Below are 21,551 nucleotides of genomic sequence, written 5' to 3' on the forward strand. Positions count from 1 at the left end.
TCTTATAAAACCCAAGATTTTCTTGATGCTTGCCTCTCTCCTCTGGAATAGATACAGGCTCTCCCATCTTCCAGCTGCCCACTCATATAACAATAGTCTGTGCTTATTCACTCAATTTATCAGTATCCTATAGACTATTCATCATGGGCTGTCCGAAAGAACCAACACCGTAACAAAGTAGATTGATCCTGTATGGTATTATTTTGTCTTTCATCGCTTCATTAAGTTTCTTAGTGACTTGATAGAAAATGACCCATATTTTATAATACCAATGATAAAATATGCCAGTTTTCCATAATATGCAATAATATTGCTTCATTGTTATTACTGTTTTTCATATTATTATGACCATTTGCAATGCCATCAGCCTGGATTGCTTCATCTGATCTTAAGTAGTTAAATGAGATGCCTAAATTATTATCTTAGCTGTCTGAGCTAGTTTACCTGATGTTATTACTTTATTGTAGCATACTGCAATAATGAATTCTGATAAAAGGGCATTGCTGATCCTAGGTGCTCTGAATTGTTCTCTGGGGAAACCTATGTCTCTCCAGTAAAGAAACAGACACAGATAGCCTAGAGATCTTTACAGCAGCAGGGAGAATGGTATGAATCTGGGACACAGTGTCTAGGAGATCTTGTTAGTCTGGCAAAGACGAGCAGTGTGATAAACACATTGTCTTTGTATGGACACTGTACTAGTAAGGTCTGAAACCCATAAAAAGTCAAAATTAATATTTCCGTGTACTTCACTGGAGTCTTTTCCTGCAGTTTCTGCAAGTTGCACATTTTATTGCAAACAGATTCCAAACAACATGGAAATTAGTGTGTTTTTCCTTTGCTGGAATGACATCCTTTAAAGCATCGTTGGAGAAAGCCCCATAAAGATTTCAAAGCTTCTCCACATTTTTTCTGAGTGCTTCCTTGAAAGAGCCATAGCTCTGATACTTGCAATACTGATTCTATTTCAGATATTTCAGTTGGCAGCTTATTGTTCCTACTTTTATTCCCTGAGAAGACATAGCCAGGTATTAATCCTGAAGTTTCTTCTTTTGGGATTCAAAGAAGTTAAATATCCAACATCACAGAAGCATCTGCAAATTTAACCCAAATTCTTCTGGGTGTCAGAATCACATATTAGAACTATAGTGCTATAAATTGTGTGGGAATTAAGGCATATATCTCTTGGACTGTGGTGTATTTGATTTTAAGTGAACTAGAAAAGAAATGTTGATTCTAACTGAAACAGACATGATAATCCACTAGCATGTATTCTTTTGAAAATACTGGTTCTTGGCAGGTATAGTGGTTGACTGCCTATTGAATTTGGCCTTAGGATATCCATCTTAGGGAGCTTGCAGTGAAACCAGACATCAGGTTTGCATTCAATAAACAGTGGAGGCGAGACAGGTCACTCTTTGGCTCTGGACAGCATAATTGCATCCCACAGGACAGCAAAAATTCTGGTTATTCCCCTCTTCCTGTAAGGAATCTAGAGGCTAGGCTCCTCTTATTAGCTGCTGTTGGACTTTGTCTGGTACTTTGCCAGGGTCCTTTATTGTCTCATTGTGTGCACTTGCATAAATAGAAAGAGATGGGCAACGGTAGAACACAGACTCTGGTTACCTGTAAATAGGGAAAATATATTCCATCAGAAGCCTTATAAAGTCTGCTCAGTGTCCAGGGCAATGAAGCAGTTTGGCCTTCCTTTCTCTTTTCTCACTTCACCCTTCATTTTTTTATTAATGTGCCACTGCTTCACTGCCCTGCTTAGCTGGGAAAGAAGACATAGAAAAGCCAGACCTGTTTCTTCAACATTCATATGAATCCTCCCCACCTCCTCACCTACCAGCCAAGTCCTATGGTTGTAAGGCATCTTGCCACATCAGCTGTATATCTTCCCATATCAAGTCCCAGGCATAGTTTGAGCTGCACTGAAGACAACCTTGTTAGTTTCTTCTGCATGATACCATGCCTTCCACTGGACAGGCAAAAACAGTGTATCTTAGCCATAAATTAGAATTCACCAAGTCAAAAAAAAAGGATCTTTATTTTGGTTTTTGGTGGTTATTTTTTAACTAGATCAGTTTCCCAAACTAAATTACAGTACAAGCTGTTATACCAGCAGAGAAAAATATAGCGACACAGAGAGGAAAGTGTAGACTGTTCTGTTTTTTCTCTGAATAAGTTTTGACCCAAATAACCATCAAATTACAGTTTCATATTACTGCAAGCTTCTTAGCCTGTCTGTGGTCTCTTCTGCAGCAAAATTACTTCTTAGGCAAGGTATATGTTTTGTGGTTCTTCATTCTATGATTTTGGTTTTAATCTTTTTTTCTTCTTAAGGAGAGTTGAAGTATAACTTACATATGCAAGTACGCGTGCAAAAGAAATACCCTAAATACATATGTATGCATATGTATGCATGTGTATGATGGCCATCACAGAGATGATCAAACGTTAGCCTCTCAGAAAATGAAAATTTAAACCACATACAAACCAGGTGAGTAAAGATTTGCTATTAAACTTGTTGAATGTAGGGCACCTCCTTTGACTGGGTAAATGAGTGGGTGCAGAACCAGTGAGACAGCAGTTAAGGAGCAGCTGGAAGAGACTGAAGAAGGAGTAGCTTAAAGGGACAATAGTAAGGAGCAGCTCAGTGCTCATTTTCTTAGCTAGCACTGCTTAAGCTCAATAAAGCTCATATCAGCACAATCTTTCTAACAAAGAAAATACAAATGCTGTTAACACACAAGGCTACAGCTGTGTTAAATGCTGGGATAAACGCAGGTGTAAATTCTAAATATGGGCATAATATCCGGGTGTTTTTAGTTTAATTAGCCCTGAAAGACAATATAGTAAGGTTTTGCTGAGTTCCTTGGTAAATTTTATTAACTTCTGCATCCCACAAAAATTAGTCTTTGATACAGTCTTCATTAGATAAAAAGGTTAATTTCAACTCCTATGCCTAGCACATACTAATTAATGTGCTAAAGCCCTACTGTACTTTTACCGTAAACTATCTGGTCAAGGCTAGTTGCAATAAGTCCTATCAGCTGATGTGTTAAAAATCACATTGTCCTCACAAGAATTTTAATGTGCATTATCTATCAAATGCTAGCTAGTATCATGTGTCACAAGCATCAGTTCATTTTAAGGAAAGTATGATTTATAAGCATTTACACAGTGACTATTTAATAGATATTAAAAAAAAATTATGAACCCCCTCTATATGCTACAAATCTAACAGTGAGAAAAGTAATTGCCACAATGTGTGTTTCAAGAGATTTACAAAAATTACTGAGCCTTAAAAGATAAGGATTTGTGAAGAACAGGAGAGTGAGATATCCTTTGCTTTAAGTTGTCATAAAATTTTCACTCCCTTGTAGCACTCTGGTGACATTTCATGATGACTTTGGGGTTGTAACCAACTGAATGAGAAACATTGACACAGAGCTGAAGTTGTAGATGTAGTTAGTAGTTTTCAAGACCTGCAACGCTTATTTTAATGAGTAGAAAGTTTACATTAATTTATTCTCTTAATTGATGTCTTTTGTGCTAGAGTAACAGTGAAGACTACTATTAAATATCTTAAGATTATGTAGACAAAAGAAAGTCAGAAAGAGCTGCCGTGTAATTCACAACAGTTTATGAACTACATGCACGGTATTCTGTATTTTTCCCAGCCACTGCTGTGATAGCTAATGTCTCCCAATAGTGAGAGTGACACTTACTGATGGCATAGTGTTAAGTTAACTGTATTCCATTAGCAGATTTCTGTGTAAATCCCTAGGATGCATTGATTGATAACACAACCCCACATGGAATTTCAGTACAAAGCCCTCACGTTACTGCACATCACGTTAACTGTACATCTCATAAAGTTTTCCAGTAAATTGCAAAAAAAAAATTGGTCAGTCCAACCTTGCTCTATATCTCTCCTTCTAAAGAGATCCAAGAACTTTATTTTTTGTGTCTAAATAGTGTTTTTGGATTAATTGTGAATCCAATGAATTTGGATGAATTTGTGGTAGAATTATAGTGGCACATGAGATATGCAACTACCTATTGGTGAATAAGACTAGTTATTTAGCTGGACTATAGCATTACTGCTAATAAATTATTTCTTCACATATATAGCCCATTTACTAAATATCAAAATTATAACTATTTTCAGTTCTAGAAAGTGCTACTTACCGCATTTATATACAGATACGGCACAGCTGCAAAATGTGTATCACAAGACACTGTAATAAACCAGGGCTTATTCTATCCCTACTTTCAGATGACACCTGCATTAAGCATTGATCTTTGCTCTTTCATTAACTGATCAATATTTTGAGCTCTGTTACTGAGGCACATTACATTTAATTAATGTAATAAAGGTGAAATCATAGCCCCAGTGGAGTCAATATTAGGACTTCCCTTAATTCAGGTTAGGAACAATTTCACCCAGTAAGCAGCTGATTGTTACTACCATGTAAAGGCAATTACTTATTTAGGAAATAAAAAAATTGAAACACACTTCTTATTTAACATTGGGTAGCTCCACCTAGCTTTAACAGATCTAGTCTGTTAATGCTAACAAAGAGTCTGATTGAAAGAATTGCATTCATAGAATTGAACACGTTTGGTTTTGATCACTCTAATTGACTAAATGACATCTAAATTTAGAAAGACACAAAAAGTGAGTAGACATCTTAGACACTGACAAATATTTCTGTTCTTTTACTAGAATCACGTAAATAAGTTATCACTTTCTTTATGTGTTTTTTTGGGGAAATGCAGTCATAAAAGATCTAGAAACAATATTTCTTTGCTGTAGGACATCATTAGTGGTACCTATTTTAGTTGTCTCATGCCTAGCATTTATTATAAGCCACAAAGTATACTAGAATATTGTGGTAAATAAGCAGAATACAATCAAATTATTCTGTCAACGTATCAACTGTATAACTAGATTGTGGCCCTGTTATCTTCACATTCTATTATAATGAAACTTGGAGCAGCAAAGTGCAAACACCCATGAATTCTTAACTAAAACATCTGTAGCAAACTGAAACTTACATATACCTTTGCATAATATATGCATCAATTCAAGCTGCAGAGAAAAGCAAACCTTTGACTAATCGTCACCCTAGACTTCTTACTAAACAGCTATAGGGCAAATCTCTTCTAAATGTAATTCTGTCAATTACAGTGCAGTTGCACCAGGGATAAATATGGCCCATTGTCACCGTGATTGATGATTCGGCTAGACCAGGTCAGAACTGGGTTGTAACAAGAATGTTGTTTTTTGATAAATCCTCTGCGCTGACTTTCTCCTGTGACATTCACTTAAAAAACAAACAAACCCAAAAGACCACACTTTTTAACATAATTTGTTTCAGAAGGAGGAGGAAGTAGTCAAGGAAAAATTAAACTCAGTAATGTTACTTTTTGCCTAGGGGGACTATTCACCTGTTATAACAATAGGGGGAGTTGTTGATTTCGGCATGCACTTTCCACATTTCCATTTGCATTAATGAGAGCTTTATGCAAAGTCCCAGGAGTATCAATGGAAGAATAGATCATTAGGAGCCTGATAACTCTATTTGTTACTGTGTATGAACTTCCTTGAGCACCTGACTTTAAACCTGACTTTAAACCGAAGGTAGCTGCAACTTCTTGTGCTGAAAAACAGTAATGGTTTGGGAGCTAGTATCATTCACACCAAAGTAAGTATTTTCTCCCACAGGAAATCTCAGCAAAACAATATTCAGTAGTCCTATATTTTACCACGACACTATGATCACCTGAAATAGGTGGGTTATAATTCTGGCTTCCAGCACTCTATTCATTACCAGTTTTAGATTTTGTTTCTATTATAGCTGGCCATAGACAATGCCATACACTTTCAGTCTTTTTCAGAGTGCTTGTACTTTTGTTGCACACTACTTTTTTTTACAGGAAACCATACTGATTGTCATTAAGGATATTTCTATTCTTTAATTATGTGCTGATTACTTCTTCTGTCAAGCATTCTATTTTTTGCCTAGTACCAATTTCAAACCAACCATGGTATAGCTACCTAGGTCAGCTTGTTTGCCCTTTTAGTACTGAGCTAACACTGTTTTTCATCCAGTCCTATGGAATTTCTTCAAGTCTCTTGGAAAAAAAAAGTAACATAAATGGACTGCAGAGGTCTTTATTAGAGCTGGCTCTGAACTTTACAAAGCTAAGATGAGACATCCGTCACTACTGGTAAGCGTTATTGCATGTAGTACCCATACACTCACAGCTGTTCTCTCCATGTCTATATTCTGGTCTGATTATCTCCTGCTATCTGAACATATATGCTTAAAGTTGTCTGCTCTGTGTTTATATATCTCTCTCCCAATATCACACTTCCAGGTTTCTCAGGGCTTGTACTCCTGTCCCCTTCCATCTTCAGGTGCAAAACCTGAAAAGTGGGTTGAACACGTTGCTGCTCCCTATTGCTTTTCAGTAGAGCTGTGGCATTCGCTGTCAACAAGGTAGCTCTCCAGCAGGTCTCCATAAATGAGACAAACTAGCATAACAGCTTAAGTAGGAGTTTTTGTTAATTTCACATATTTTGATTGAAAGATATTAAAGAGAACTTAAATAGCTTAACAGAGGGAGAAGAGGCATAAACAGCCTTTGATAAAGGGGAGGTGATAAGCAATGAGGAAGAAAGAGTAAGATAGCTAAGCAAAAATTCTCACCAGGCACAATTGCAGACATACACTGCTCTTAAATTCTCTTTGTCAAAAACAAGAGTGCATTTACCCTTCTTCACTGTCCACCAATAATTAATTAAATTAAATTTTATAGGATTTATCTTCCTTTGATCCTCACTTCCCATGGGGATTCATGGCTGTTAAGATGTGTTTATTTCTGCCTGAGGCAGATAAAAACTTTGGATTTTGGATGAGAAACAGGGTCAGAAGATAAACAGGTTCCCATGACTGGTAATGACATAGAGACGAAGAATTCTGACAGTAGCTGCAAATCAGAAAAAAGGCATTTATTTGAGAATGAGAGATTAAATTTGTAAAGTGAGTCTCTGATGATGAAAATCTTTGCGCATATTAAATGATTCCCAGCACTTTGACTAGTTAATAATGACCTCAACCAATCAGAACACATGAATTTTCAGATACTCCATTATTAAGATACAACTATACAGCAATTTGACAAATTAAATCTTTAATTAGGCCAAAAAGACCAGGATGAATTAAGATAACTTTCTGTCTCACATCTGTGTGTCAGGACTGTTAGATGTCAATTCTATTCCAGCTTAAAATTATTGTTTGTAGGCATCCTAAATCTGAGTAGGTTCTCATACCACATTTGTACATTGTTTTTTTATCAAATGATCAAATCACTCTATATTCATCTGTCAGCTAGGGGCACGTTTATAGCCATGCAGCACAATACAGAGACAAAAAGTTGAGTTAGTTTTGAGAATCAGAAGTGATACAATCCCATTACAGCACCATGTCAGCACAGGCATAATTTCTTCAGACCTGAGCTAATGCCACCATAAAGATCTACACTGTGTCCTTTGTGCATGTGACCTCACCTTTACAAGTCTTTAAGCAATGCAGGCTTATCAAGAGCAGTAGGGACAAGAGGCAGTGCTTGCCAAGACAAAATGGGTACCCTCAATGCTCAGTGGATTCTATAGGTCTGTGTATGCTGTAGTGTGGTTTCCCAAATTTGTACACCATCTCTGCTTCCGTTGTATGTGAGCACAAGAACTGTGTCCTCACCATCTCGGTGCATGATCAGGAAACAAGTCACCAGGAGCTCTAGTGGATCATCGCTGCAGATGATCTGGGGGGTTATGACTATGTGGGATCTCACAGAGCACAGCAGCTACACTATCTGGCTGCACAGGATGCCCAAACTCCAAGCAAGGCAGTCAGTCATGGTGCAGGCTGCATCTACCTCCACAGCTGACACAGGTAATCCTCAAGAACAGTTCATACTCCTGTGCCTATTTCAAGGATGGGTTAATTTAGATGCAGGATGCATAAATGGATAGATCATGCACACCAGAATAAAGCAAGGAAAGGAAAACATTAATTTTCTTTTTGATTTTGAAAAAATTCATGCTTCCTAGTAAAATAGCCTGAGGTCCACATAGCATCACAGTTCTCCTGTGTCACAAAACAAAGTTAAGTTTTTCCATGCTGTGAATTTCCTTTGGCCGTGCTGGGATAGGTGAAACTTTTCCATATTACCATGAAGCTAGGAAAGATGTATATTATTCACTATTTTATTGGTGGCAAAATAAATTCTTGATTAAAAAAAAAAAAAGAAATGCTTATTTTTATATTTCTGACATTGGTATGTAGAAAAATCTTCACCTAATGGGGGTATGCAATTTCCATTTTATCTCAAAAGAGACAAAAGGATAAGTAGGTCATTTGCTAGGATATTACTTAGGAAGAAAGACCGCTGGGGTCAATGCAAAAGATAGGATTTGTCCCAGAATTGCACAGGAAAAGTTTAATTCTACATTTAGCCTCCAGTAAATGGCCATTTTTCTATAATGGCCAATTCTACATTTAGCCCCCCAAAAACTACCATACTAGCCCCTGTATGGTCAATGGAAATCTGAGGTTTAATTCAGTTACCAAAATATAGGAGTTCTAGTGCCACCTCGAATGCTCAGAGCTATCTCATCTGAGCTCAGTTTACTGCTCCTAAGAAGCAGGGATTTTTCATTTGTCCTGTGTCATATCTGTCAGCCCCATGCGTGTCTTGGATACCCTGGGTCATCTCAAACAGCTCTAGGTACTTCTGATCAGGCAACTGAATAGAACCCTCAATCAGTGATACCTGAAGAGCAACTAAACTCACTATAAAGAAGGTACTAGGGCAGAATTAAATTCCCTAAGCTTTGACATATGACACAGTTTGAGATGTCCTAAGGTACCTCAGATAGGTAAATATGACACAGGGTTTGCAGGAGGTTTTTCAAAGCAGTAGCTACAAGCCAGGGTAACCCATGGCATCAAAAATGACACCTACATTTCCGGAACTTATCCCACTCTTAATGCTGATGAGCCACAGCACTCTTTACACTCTGTTGTTTGTACTAACTAGTGGGTGTAGATGCAGCCATCCAAAATTAGAAGGACTAAACCCCATCCTTGTTTTTCTGGAGAGATATACACAGTTTACAATGCAGTTTATCTCATCTCAAAAAGCCACTTCAGGTAAATCAGACTCTTTTTTGGAGTAATTCATCTACTTCTTTTCATTGACAAGGGTGCAAAGGGTATCACCTCAGATATTTATGGTGCAGATGTCTCAAGTTCAGTGAGATGCATCCTCTCAAAAATCTGAAAAAAAAAAGGGGGGAAGAAGAAAAGCTGTGTTTAGTTGTTTTCAAAGAAGGTGTATTGATACCCTTTCAACAGGCAGTCCTAGGCTATGAACTCTAGGAACTGAGAGCCCTACATGAAGAGTAGAAAGACTGGACAGTATTCTTCTTGCTCAGCTCAAGGCACTGGAATGTGTTTACACTTGTTTGGTATTTCCTTTCTGCATGCCATAATAAGATACCAAAATGTCCCTATGTTTCCTTCAAGGAGTACAGGACAGGGTTCAGCTACCTAAAAGTTGTACCTACCTACCCAAAACATACGGAGGGGCTTAGTTAACATGACAGAATCATAGAATCATATATAGGAAACCTACACACCTCTGGATCAACAGCTGGAAGCCAGGTAGGTTAACCAAAGGCAATTCAAATAGCATTAGGCAACTGAATGTAAATCTAGGTTCCTGTTACAACTTTTTATTTTACTTAGAGCTACAGGACCTAAATAGTACGCGCTGGGCTACCTAACTTTGACACACCTTAGTCAAAATGTGCATTAGCACTTAAATCTTCCAGGATTTTCAGTATTGTTAGGATTTATGTTTGCTTTGTAAATAATTTATGTGTATTACTTACAGTCATATTTTACCTCATTAGTTGCGGAAAGTCCTTTTACCATCCAGTGTTCATTAAAAAGGGGAGTGCAGATGATGCAGATGAGCAGGATAGAAATCATTCAGTGCTTCAGATTAACAGACTGACAGATTTTCATACAGGATTCTTTTTTTTCTTTTCAGGTTTGAAGATGCATTCAAGTAAGAGAGATAAATGTGATTTCAGAGTTTTAGACACATTATAATTTTGTGATTATAATATTCAACTATAATCCAGAACTGGATGCTGCAGGTAGCATCCCTCTCCATAATGCTGGGTCTCCAAACACTAGTTCAGAATTTTCCAGATATGTGATAATGGGAACAGAAGGTGATTGTTCTTGTGTCTGTTTCTGTGATGTACAACAACCATCTGAGGATAAACTTTTTTTTTCCCCTGCAGAAGCCCTGGTGGCAGAGGGAATCTCAGAGGGATCTGGGATCGCTCCCAGGTACTCTGTGCTAAAGCAAGTAAACTGGCATAGATTTGGATAACAACTCCTGGGCTCCATAATTTATACTAAGCTGCACAAAGAGGAAAATTGCTCTTACCATGATTTCTTAAAACTCTTCTGAGACACAACCCAAAGTATATTCTTGGTATTTAAAGCAAATTTGTGCTTCTACCTCTGGCTGAGTTAATTGCAACTTAGACCCATCAGTGAGAAGCTTATTTTACATTTCAATTTAAGTTCATGTTGTATTTATGTCTATGCAGTCTCTGCCACTTGTGGAGAAGGGCAATGGAAATCAGGATATACAAGGTGAATGGTATTTAATATATGGTTGAAGTTCCTGCTTTGTATAAATCTACATACTTCACGACCTAAGTAATGGAACACTATGTTATGTCATGGCCACATATGCAAACTTCTACAAGCATGCATACGTGCAGACAAATTCAACTGAAATTCTCCCATTTTATCTTTTCATCAGACACTTCACTGACAAAAACGATTGATGCCGTGATCTTGTGGTGTATATGATAATGTCATGTTTATATACAAGAGTAGAACCTTAGCACCTTGGCATGAATGTGATTACTGGATGACTTAAAAACAATATCTAATGCAAAGCTGGCTATTCTTGGTGGTCCTATGAGTCACAGAAAAACTCCATAAATTGGAGTGAGAAATGAAAGAATTTGAGAAATAGTTTAAAAAAAAATATATATATAACACAGGATATCTGTATATTTGTCCAGAATTGTTATATGATATTAGATGCCTTGATTTGGTCCTTCACTAGGTAAACGAGCAATGGTGTGATGGGTTGACCTTGGCTAACTGCCAGGTGCCCACCAAGCTGCTCTATCACTCCCCCTCCATCAACAGGACAGGGGGACAAAATATAACAAAAGGCTTGTAGATCGAGATAAGGACAGGAAGATCACTCAGCAATTACCATCATGGGTAAAACACACTTGACTTGGGGAAAATAATTTAATTTATTGCCAATTAAACAGAGTAGCAAAATAAGAAATAAGGACAAATCTAAAAACACCTTCCCCCCACCCCTGCCTTCTTCCTGGGCTCAATTTCACTCCCAGTTTCTCTATCTTCTCCCCCTGAGCGGCGCAAGGGGATGGGGAGTGGGGGTTACAGTCAGTTCATCACACATTGTCTCTGCCTCTCCTTCCTCACACTCTTCCCCTGCTCCAGTGTCCGGTCCTACCCATGGGAGAGAGTCCCTCACAAACTTCTCCAATGTGGGTCCTTCTCACAGGCGGCAGTTCTTCAAGAACTGCTCCAGCATGGGTCCTTTCCATGGGATGTAGTCCTTCAGGAACAGACTGCTCCAGCATGGGTCCCCCACATGGCCACAGGTCCTGCCAGCAAACCTGCTCCAGTGTGGGCTCCACTCTCCACGGGCCACAGGTCCTGCCAGGAGCCTGCTCCAGCATGGGCTCTCCACAAGGTGCAGCTTGCTTCAGGGTACACACACCTGCTCCAGTGTGGGGTCCTGCATGGGCTGCAGGTGGATATCTGCTCCACCGTTAACCTCCATGGGCTGCAGAGGGACAGCCTGCCTCACCATGGTCTTCACCAGGGGCTGCAGGGTAATCTCTGCTCTGGCGCCTGGAACACCTCCTCCCCTCCTTCTTCACTGACCTTGGTGTCTGCACGGTTGTTTCTCTCACATATTCTCAATCCATTCTCCTATCTGCTGTTGCACAGCTTTTTTCCCCTTTCTTAAATATGTTATCCCAGAGGTGCTACCAACGTTGCTAATGGCTCAGCTTTGGCCAGCAGTGGGTCCATCTTGGAGCCAGCTAGAATAGGCTTTCTCCGACACAGGGGCAGCTCCTAATGTCTTCTCACGGAAGCCACCCCTGCAGCACCCTCCTCCGCCCCGCTACCAAAACCTTGCCATGTAAACCCAATACAAATGGAAAAGAGCAGTCCACCAGAGACTTTTCTTCTCCTGCATTCATATGCATGACTGCAGGGTAAGCTGCAGAAGCTCTGTCCAAAAATGTGCAGGGTGAAGTGCACAACTGTATTGAAGACCTTTGTGCTGACAGGACATACATCACAGGTGAGTGAAAAAGCAGGAGGGAAATTGTGGAAAACAATGATGAAACACTGTAAGAAAAAAATGATGAAAACCCTTGCTTAGGATACATAGTTGAGTTGCAGTTCCATCACAGTAGAGAGAATACTTCGCACCTCAACAGCATTAGGAAAGAATAAGACTAGAGCACCAGATAATTTTACAAAATGTATTTAGTTACAGAGTTTGAAGTATGTTTGACAGAAGCTGTTTAAGGTCTATTTAAGGATGAGGAAAATATTCAGAGCTTAATTGATACTGCCCTCCTTGAGCTGTTATGTGGAAGGCATAAATATGATACTTAGCAGTGAAGTGGAAATTGGAATATGTCATGGTAAAGTTTGGTAGTGCTATTCACTAGAACATGGGTAGGTCAAGTTTGGTGGATGTGCAAGTACTTGCATAATCTGTGCACAGAAAACTTTTCTATCAGGTCACAGAAATTGATGTTTTGATGCAGGAGTGGTCAGGTAGCAATTGAAAAGTTATACGCAACAAACAAGTGAGAAAAAGGAACCTTTGGTTTTAGAAGCTCCAAAGTTTCCATCTGTTGAAGAAAAATGAAGATCTGCCTAATGACTGCAACCATCTTTACCTTTTCTGCCCCTTTACTTGGAGTATATTCTGTATCAGAGGTACAGTGTCTTTGGTATGCAACAGATACTGACCCTCTGTCTTGCACAGAATATGTTATAGGATGCAGGTTGCATAAAGAAGGAGTATATAAAATGTTTATCTTTACAGTTTTTAGTTTGTGTGCAGTTTTATGTCAATTTAGTTATTTTCAAAGCTATTTTTGAATTTTTTTCTCCTCATCAAGACAGCCATTTAACTGGCTACCCACTGAGTTGTTCCAATTAACAGACACCCATTGCATTATTTGTCTTATTAATTTTTGTGCCATGAAGGCCCAGTCATTAGAGTTCAGACTTTACTTCTCCGTGATGAATATGTAAAGGCTCTCACCTCTTAAGCACAGTCTATACTCACTTTTTAGTTAACTTAAGCAACTGATGAATAGTCATGCATTTAAGAAGTAGGTTTTTGAACTGGATTTACCTGACTTCAGCTCATATTTTCTACCTTTGCAGTGGCTGCAATCTCTAGACCTGCTTCGCAAACTGGAAAGCAGATAGTTCCAAACTATCAACCAAGTCATTCTGATTTCTACTTTGACATCCAGAGTGAAATGCACTCACCTTGGTTCTTCTGTCTTCTGTAAACAGAGTACCCAGGAAAGTCAATAGTTCCTAGAATCAGAAAATGCTTCATTCACTGTATACCAGTTCATCACCAGTTTGTTCCCTGAAATCCACTGATTTTGCACAGCAGTGAAGAGAACTCATTCAGTCCATTTAATCTCACCTCTTCTATCCTATTAGCTATTTAGAGGCTTCACCACAAACGTAATAGGTTGAAAAGGCAAAATTTCAAATTGTATATAGTGGATTATAAAAGACTATTATTATCTATGTCACTAAAAGGGAAAGTGCATCCCTTGTGCAGTAACACACAGTATGTTCATAATTTTCATGACAATGCTGACATCCTCTATGTTTGCAAGGCAACATGCCCTCCCTCCCACCTCCTAATCTCCTTCATCTGAAAGAGAAATGTATTTTTAGCTGCCTCACTGGGGCCCAAGGCATTGATTTATGAAAATAAGGTGGAAGAATTCATGAATTTTTTCTGACCTCCATCTCTCATTCCTTAGACATTTCTATTTTAAGATGTATAAAATTAATTGTCCTAATGTGGCATATTATCACCTTGGTACTCTGTATTTCACATTACTCTAACATGCACACATACATCCCCATACACCAAAATCATCTGAATGTTACTTTGTATTGAGTTTAAAATGTCTCTCCATTACACATTATTTTACTCTGATTGTGATATATGTTTTTTTGAATCCTGAGTCTCCCTACAAATTCTCTTGAAAGACTGGAATAACTTCCTAAAGGTACTCTATAAATAAGGAAAGACAAGCAGATGAAATTGTAGCAGTTTGATACAGAGTTCTTTGTAACATAATCTACTGCAGCTAAACCAATATCTCATTTTGCTCAGCTCTTGATTTTGCAGTTAGAGCCCTGCACTTCACATTCCAGTGACCTCCATTGCTCGTGCTAATTAATTCTTTGGCAGTGTTACTTATGCTTTATATAAACATCTTTGATATTATAAGTAGTTCTCCATCAGCAATATTGTTAAGTATTTTAAGATATATACGAAAATAAAATTACAAATAAATATTATGAGACCCTTGCTAGTGGCCCATGGAAAATCAGACCTCTTCATCCAAATGCACCAGAAATTGACAGCATTTTCAAAGATAAGAAATTCTTATTTTGACTCGTATTTGAAAGAAAAATTATAATTTTCCTAAACATAATTTTTCCAAGATGGAAGTAATATTTTCCTGACTAATCTTCTTTTTATGATTTTTTTTCCAGTCAGAACTTTTAATAAATTGATCCAATTTTATGCTTATTCTCTCTGGGTGAAATTCACCCATTTGCAAAGAACCATCAAAAAAGCAACACTCCACTTAATTCCTTCTTAAACATCTGCTTCTACTTAAGGTAGATACAGTGTGGTGTCAAACTTGAGTAGATTTAAGCATTCTGTGGTCTTTGTGCTATATTTACACTGGCTCCATGATGAATTTTACCCTGTGATGTCATGCTGGGGATAGCATTTTGGATAGAATGAGAGATGCCTTGAAAGTAGGAGGAGAGTTTCACTATTTCATTTGCCATAGCTATTTCCTGAGTATTTTCTGTTTCAATCCAATATCAGTACAGTAGTTAAGACTAACCTTTCAGAAGACATTTGGAACAAAGCTTCACCTTTAAGGCAACCAGGGGATGAAAACAATCTAAGTGAACTGGACAGCAGGTAAGAGCAATGTTGGCTCAAACAAATGTAGAAAGTCAGGTGAAAGGGCCATTAATAATAAAGAGACATCCAAAACAAATGTACTGACTTCACAGCTGAGACAACTTGTGTGAATAATAATATTACTGCTGAACTTTGCAGAACACATGGAGTTGTCCTTGACTTTGCTCTTCCAAACCAAGAAAAAAAATCCCTAAACCCACAATATCTTGCCACAAAACATTCTTACTCTGCTTATATATAGTTTCTAAGGCACATAGGTGTCACAGATAAAGAAATTCCTACAGAAACCTAAATTAAAAAAAAACCAAACAACCAAAACCAGAACACCAAAACCAATAAACAGTCTTCTACATAACACAGAGATCACTTTGTCTGAAAATTGACTTTACAGTCATTTTTCTTCTAACTGCAGATTCCAGTACACTTGCTCCATTTGTTTATACCTTCTCTATGGCTACACTGCTCGTACTAATTTGTTAGGAGTAGAAAACACCGGAAAATGATGTTACAAACTAAAGGACAAAGATTATTTTAATATGAGGATATTATTAATGAATCAGCAAATCCAATAGTTAAAAGTAAAAATTATGTGAATATTTTACTTACTGCACTGGAAATGACTAAAAAATCATCTTTTATGTGTCACGCAGGGAAAAAAAAAAAGAAACTAGCAACCCACTAGTTCAGAGTGTATCACGCAGTGCAGATTGTCTGTAAATGGGTGGCTCAGTTTCTGTCTGTAGTAGTAAGACCGTGGGTACCTATGCTGTTGGTATCTTTTCACATCTGCTTCCATCATTATTTCTAGGGCAAGAAAAAAAAAACAGCAGATGAGTGATTCATAAATAGATCCAGGCAATCAATTTTAAAAGGTAACTGCTAAATTGATTGCTAGAATTGACCTAGATGAAAAGTCTACTATACTCAAGAAAAAAAGGATGTCACAGGGGACTACAAAATATTGAGTAGTGTAAGCCACTGGGGCAACTATCAACTTCAGAATGCTCTAGGCAAAGACTATGTATTTTAGAATACAAGCCATGGTATACAGCAATGGTCTGCAATGGAAAAGGTGCAAACTATTGCAGGTATATAAACTCACTGAAAGTAATAATGCTCAGCACAGCAGTTTACCTGCATATTCTATTCTTGGCTGCAGAATCAGGCCCTCACCATCCTCCAGTGTTGCTGCAACAATGTATGAACTCTTTTGTCAGCTTGCGTTGTTGCAAATGTCCTTTTTGCGTTACTTGGCCTTATATATTTATACAGAGGAAAGGGAATTATCCTGGAAAACTGTAGATCTGATAAAATTGCAGGTGTTAGGGACTTAGCAAGCAGTGTAGTGTTGCAGCTAAAAACACTAAGATATTTTCTGTGGATCAAAGGAAACACATCTCTCCGGTAGTTTTTCATTAGTGCTGGTTACAAGACAATAACTAGTGATTTTTCCCTAATCCATGCAGAAGGGGTTCTTGCACTGCTCTACCGATAGGAGAGAAGGAAATCTGCTCTGTCTCCTTCGGGACCAAGTTTCCCCTAAGCCACAAGTGTAATTCAGTGTTAAGGTGGCCTGCGACAGTGAGTCACTGGTGATCACAATGCATTAGTGGTGTGTTTCTGAGCGATCAACAGTTAATGTGAGTTAGTTCTGTTGGATCATTTCATATTTTCAGCTGAAGAGACAATTTAGTAATTTTTTTCTCTTCTTCTTGGACACATGCAATCTCACATAAACTTGAAATGTTATTAAAAATATAATAAGGATTTGATAATTAAAGTTTGATCATTTGTAGCGTTAAACCAGCAAAAACTGCATTGGCTTACCTCATTTGTACAGGGATGCCATTTTTGTTTTAACATAACAGATCCCTGAGAAAACAAGCCATTGGACTGTGGGTTACAGCTAAACTCAGCAGCCCTCCTCTTTCCAAAAGTCTAGGATGAAATAAAATTGGAGAAATGTTTTAAGTCTCTACAGACACATTGTGCATCCTTGCATGCAATGAGAACTTTGCTACACTTACAAACCTGAATTCTTCCCTCAAAACCTCGTGTATTCAAATTAGATATTTATGTTAATTGTATAGTCACTAGTTTTTTCTGAATGCTGTAGAGGAGACAGAGGTTATTTTGGAAGGCAATTAACATGTTAGGTCATCAGGAGGTGATTCAGCCCATCCTTCCTTGACTATTAAGGGAGCCAGGTATGACTGTATGCAGAAAATCTAGTCGTTTTAGATACAATGAAATAGGAGATTAATCTGGATAGGAATATCTTCTTGGTGAGACTAATTCTCAAATATCAGTGAAAATCCTAGAGACGTATGCTGGAAGACACTTTAGCAAGCCATTCTGCCCACTGTCTTGTTCTAAGGCAGGATTCAAAGCACTTAATGCCTTGCAGGTGTTTATTCAACCTCTTTATGTAGGAATAATATTTCACAACCTTCTTCCTATTGCCGTGAAGGTGGCTCAATACTTCATGTGTCACTATCACCCTATAAAGAACAGCCTCAGAAGAACAGAAGACTGAAACAGAAAAAAGACCTACAAGGTCCTAGTGTCCTGTCTCTGGTGGGTGTCAGAAGCAGGCACTTAGGGAAGAGGAAGCAGAGATGCTTCCCTGGGAATAGTCCCCTGCCTCCAGCAGTTTCCAGTTGGGTGCTTTCCTGAGACAGAGTTGCTGTTTTTACGTTTAACTGTTATTTGATTTCTCTTGCATGAGTATTTCCTGTCTCTTCTCCAATTCATGTAGACTTTCAGTACCTGCAGCATCCAGATATGTCTTGGACCTGTAGCCACACCTAATTCATTTTATGGAAAGGTAAGGTGGAATCACACAGGATTTTGTAGCTGAGTCCAGGGTGGATCTCCAGACTTCTGAATCTCATTCACAGGAAGAGATTTTTCTGTCTTAATGGAATACAAAACAGCATTTTTACCTTTTCAGCCATCTTAACAATAAAAAATACTAATGAAAGGCATTTAAAATGCTCTGCATTTTTAATTTTGTAATCAAGGCACCAAATACTAACAATATTCACAATATCATCAATAAAGTAAATGTTATCTCCTAAATAGAACAGGAATATTTTTTACATATCAAGTATTTCAGATAAGGTTATATTTAATTTAGTGGATGAAACTCAGTATACTGTACCCACCATATCAATGTTATATTTTTACTTTCTATAGCAATGCTTTTGTATATTATGCACAGCTCCCAGATGATTTTAAAGTAAGAGAAGGAAGTTTCAATATAATCCACCTGCATTTGCACTGCATCTACCACTGATTAGATAGATACCATGCCAACAACACTCAAAGACTCTTTCTTGTCATTTTGTTAATGATGACCCATATATCCTTTCTTTATTGGACTCTCAGTGTAGTTTATATAAATGGTTATCATTTACTTTTCACAGTAGCTTGAAAAATGCACAAGCATCCCTAATTAATAAGCTTGAGAAATAATTCCTGAGTTTTCATTAACCAAGAAGGCAGAAAAAAACCCAATGTTTATCAAAGATATTCAGGAAATTAGATACAGTTCTGAAGAACCAAAATGGTAAGAAATGTACTGGGGCATTCATTATGATTCAAGAAATCAAGAATTTCTTTCTTTGGATGCAGATAGATCCCACTTGAGTGCATGCAATTCAATAATGAAAAATCTATTCTATCATTGAAAAATGAGGGATTTATTCATGAAAGCTCTCATTGCATTAATCAGAGTTGGCCTTGAATTGATTGGAAAATAGATCCACAAACTGCAGACAGCAGCACATAGGAATTATATTTGTGTCTGTAAAGATTATGCGATAATGTAGATATTTGCAAGGGAGTATGAGACCCTTATAGAAAAAATAATATTTATACAAATAAGTAAAAGTGGGAGTCTAATGTACTCAAGATATGGGGTGTGGGCTAGAGAAAAGAAAGAAGGAGAAAATATTAGTTTAATTACAGCATGACTAATTTATTTGATGCTGTTAGTCTTTTCCATTTTAATTAGATGAGGAAAGGGATATTTAACTCAAAGATAAAATGGATAACATGCACACATTTATGCTGCTGAAAAGCTAAGCAATTATGTTTAATAAAAAATCTTAACATTTAAGAAGTTTTACAAAATATATGTCTGAAAGTCCTTAATGATTGTGTTGTAACTAAATAGAAATACCTCAAAATACATCAACAAGTACTTTATATTGTTATTATTTTTGTATAGATTCCACCATTTCTTTTGATGATACCACTAATATTTAGAATAATCTGTTTACAATGTCATATTCTATTTTGGCTATAGAATTTTTTTTTCCCTACAATATGATTGGGACAATATCAAATACAAAAGGTGTGAAAGAAAATAGTTTTTGCTTTAGTTAGGACTAAGTCTCAAGTATATCAGGTGCCAAGAAACAGTCAAATTTGCATAGCGAGATATTTTAGTACATATTTAAAACAATCCTAGGACAAAGAGGACCAAAAAAACAAAACTCATTGGTACCTGAAGGAGACCTACAAGAAAGCTGGAGATGGACTTTTTACAAGGGCACATAGTGATAAGACAAGAAGGAATGGCTTTAAACTTAAAGAGGGTAGATTTAGATTAGATATAAGGAAGAAATTCTTCACCATGAGGGTGGTGAGGCACTGGAACAGGTTGCCCAGAGAAGCTGTGGATGCCCCATCCCTGGAAGTGTTCAAGGCCAGGTTGGATGGGGCTTTGAGCAACCTGATCTAGTGGAAGGTCATGCCCATGTCAGGGGGCTTGGAACCAGATGATCTTTAAGGTCCCTTCCAACCCAAACCATTCTATGATTCTATGATTCTATGAAAAATGTGAGCTTTTCTCCCTTAAAATTTTTCATTTTCAAAAGAATTCAAATATGTATGAAAAATGCCTAGGATTTGTCATTATATGAATCTTAAAATTGTTTCAGATATACTTTCTCCTTACATATTATCTACCCCAAACATAAATAGTCTATACTTACTGTCATCTGTTGCATCTCCATCTTTGTTACAGCTCATGATCTGAGAAAGGGCAAATACTCAGCTGTTGTAAACTGTAACAGATCCATTGACTTCAATAAAAAATGACAGGTTATGCCAAATATAGATTTGCCCCAAGTCTCCTCATGCAAAGTTCTTCAGGGTATGTTGCTAGTGAGTGTAAATATTAGTTGCTATTTAAGTAATTTCTTTAAAGTAAAGTGTATGATATCACGGTGCTCTGAGCTTCCCACTACTAGAACTACGATGCAAGACTGTGGGTGAGCAGTGTCAATTGCCCATACATCAGGCCCCCAAAGGTTTGCTGGTTACTAGCATAAACTATAGAAAATGACCCTTTTACCCTAAATCCTAAAGAATAATCCATGTGTGTGATTTATTCCAAAAGGACATGTATAGCAATACTTTAATCTCTTTAGTTCGCATACTAAGAGCATCATGCACTGCACTATTTGAAATTCTGCAAGTGGTTTTAATAACAGAATATTCTTCAGGAAATATATAGTTTAAAATGTCCTTTTATTATCTCTTTTTAAATATGGAGATGGGGGGTCGGGAGGTGGAAAGGAGGAGGAGTGCAGGCTGTAGGGAGATGAGTAGAAAGTATTGCTGAATCATCTACTTCATAAAAGCTAATCCTCATCTGGCAGAGCTCCTTTAGTTCTTTTTTTTCTTTCTTTTTTTTTTTTTTCTGAAATGAATAAGAGGAAAAATTGTACTTATTAAACAAGCTGCACTTTTGGCAGAACAGCCAACACTAATCATAGCTCTGTGTTAACCAGCTGGCTATTAGATCAGCATTCCTAGCCTTGCTTTTGGATTTCTGTGAATCTTCTTATTTAATTTGTCAGAAGACTACAGATAAAAGAAAACATAAACTAATGAGACACTGCATGTTTTTCATTTCAAAATTTTATTATGACCATAGTTCAGTTAGATATTCACTGGCCAGAGACGTCAAAAATAACAAGAAAGGGTTCTTCCGGTATGTAAGTTGCAAGCAGAAACAGAAGGAAAACATAGGCCCACTGTTAAACAGTAGAGGTGAATCAGTCACCAACAATGCTGAAAAGGCAGAG

This window comes from Nipponia nippon, unplaced genomic scaffold, assembly GCF_047370975.1.
Source record: "Nipponia nippon isolate SJK-2023a ecotype South Korea unplaced genomic scaffold, ASM4737097v1 scaffold_4, whole genome shotgun sequence".
NCBI lineage: Eukaryota > Metazoa > Chordata > Aves > Pelecaniformes > Threskiornithidae > Nipponia > Nipponia nippon.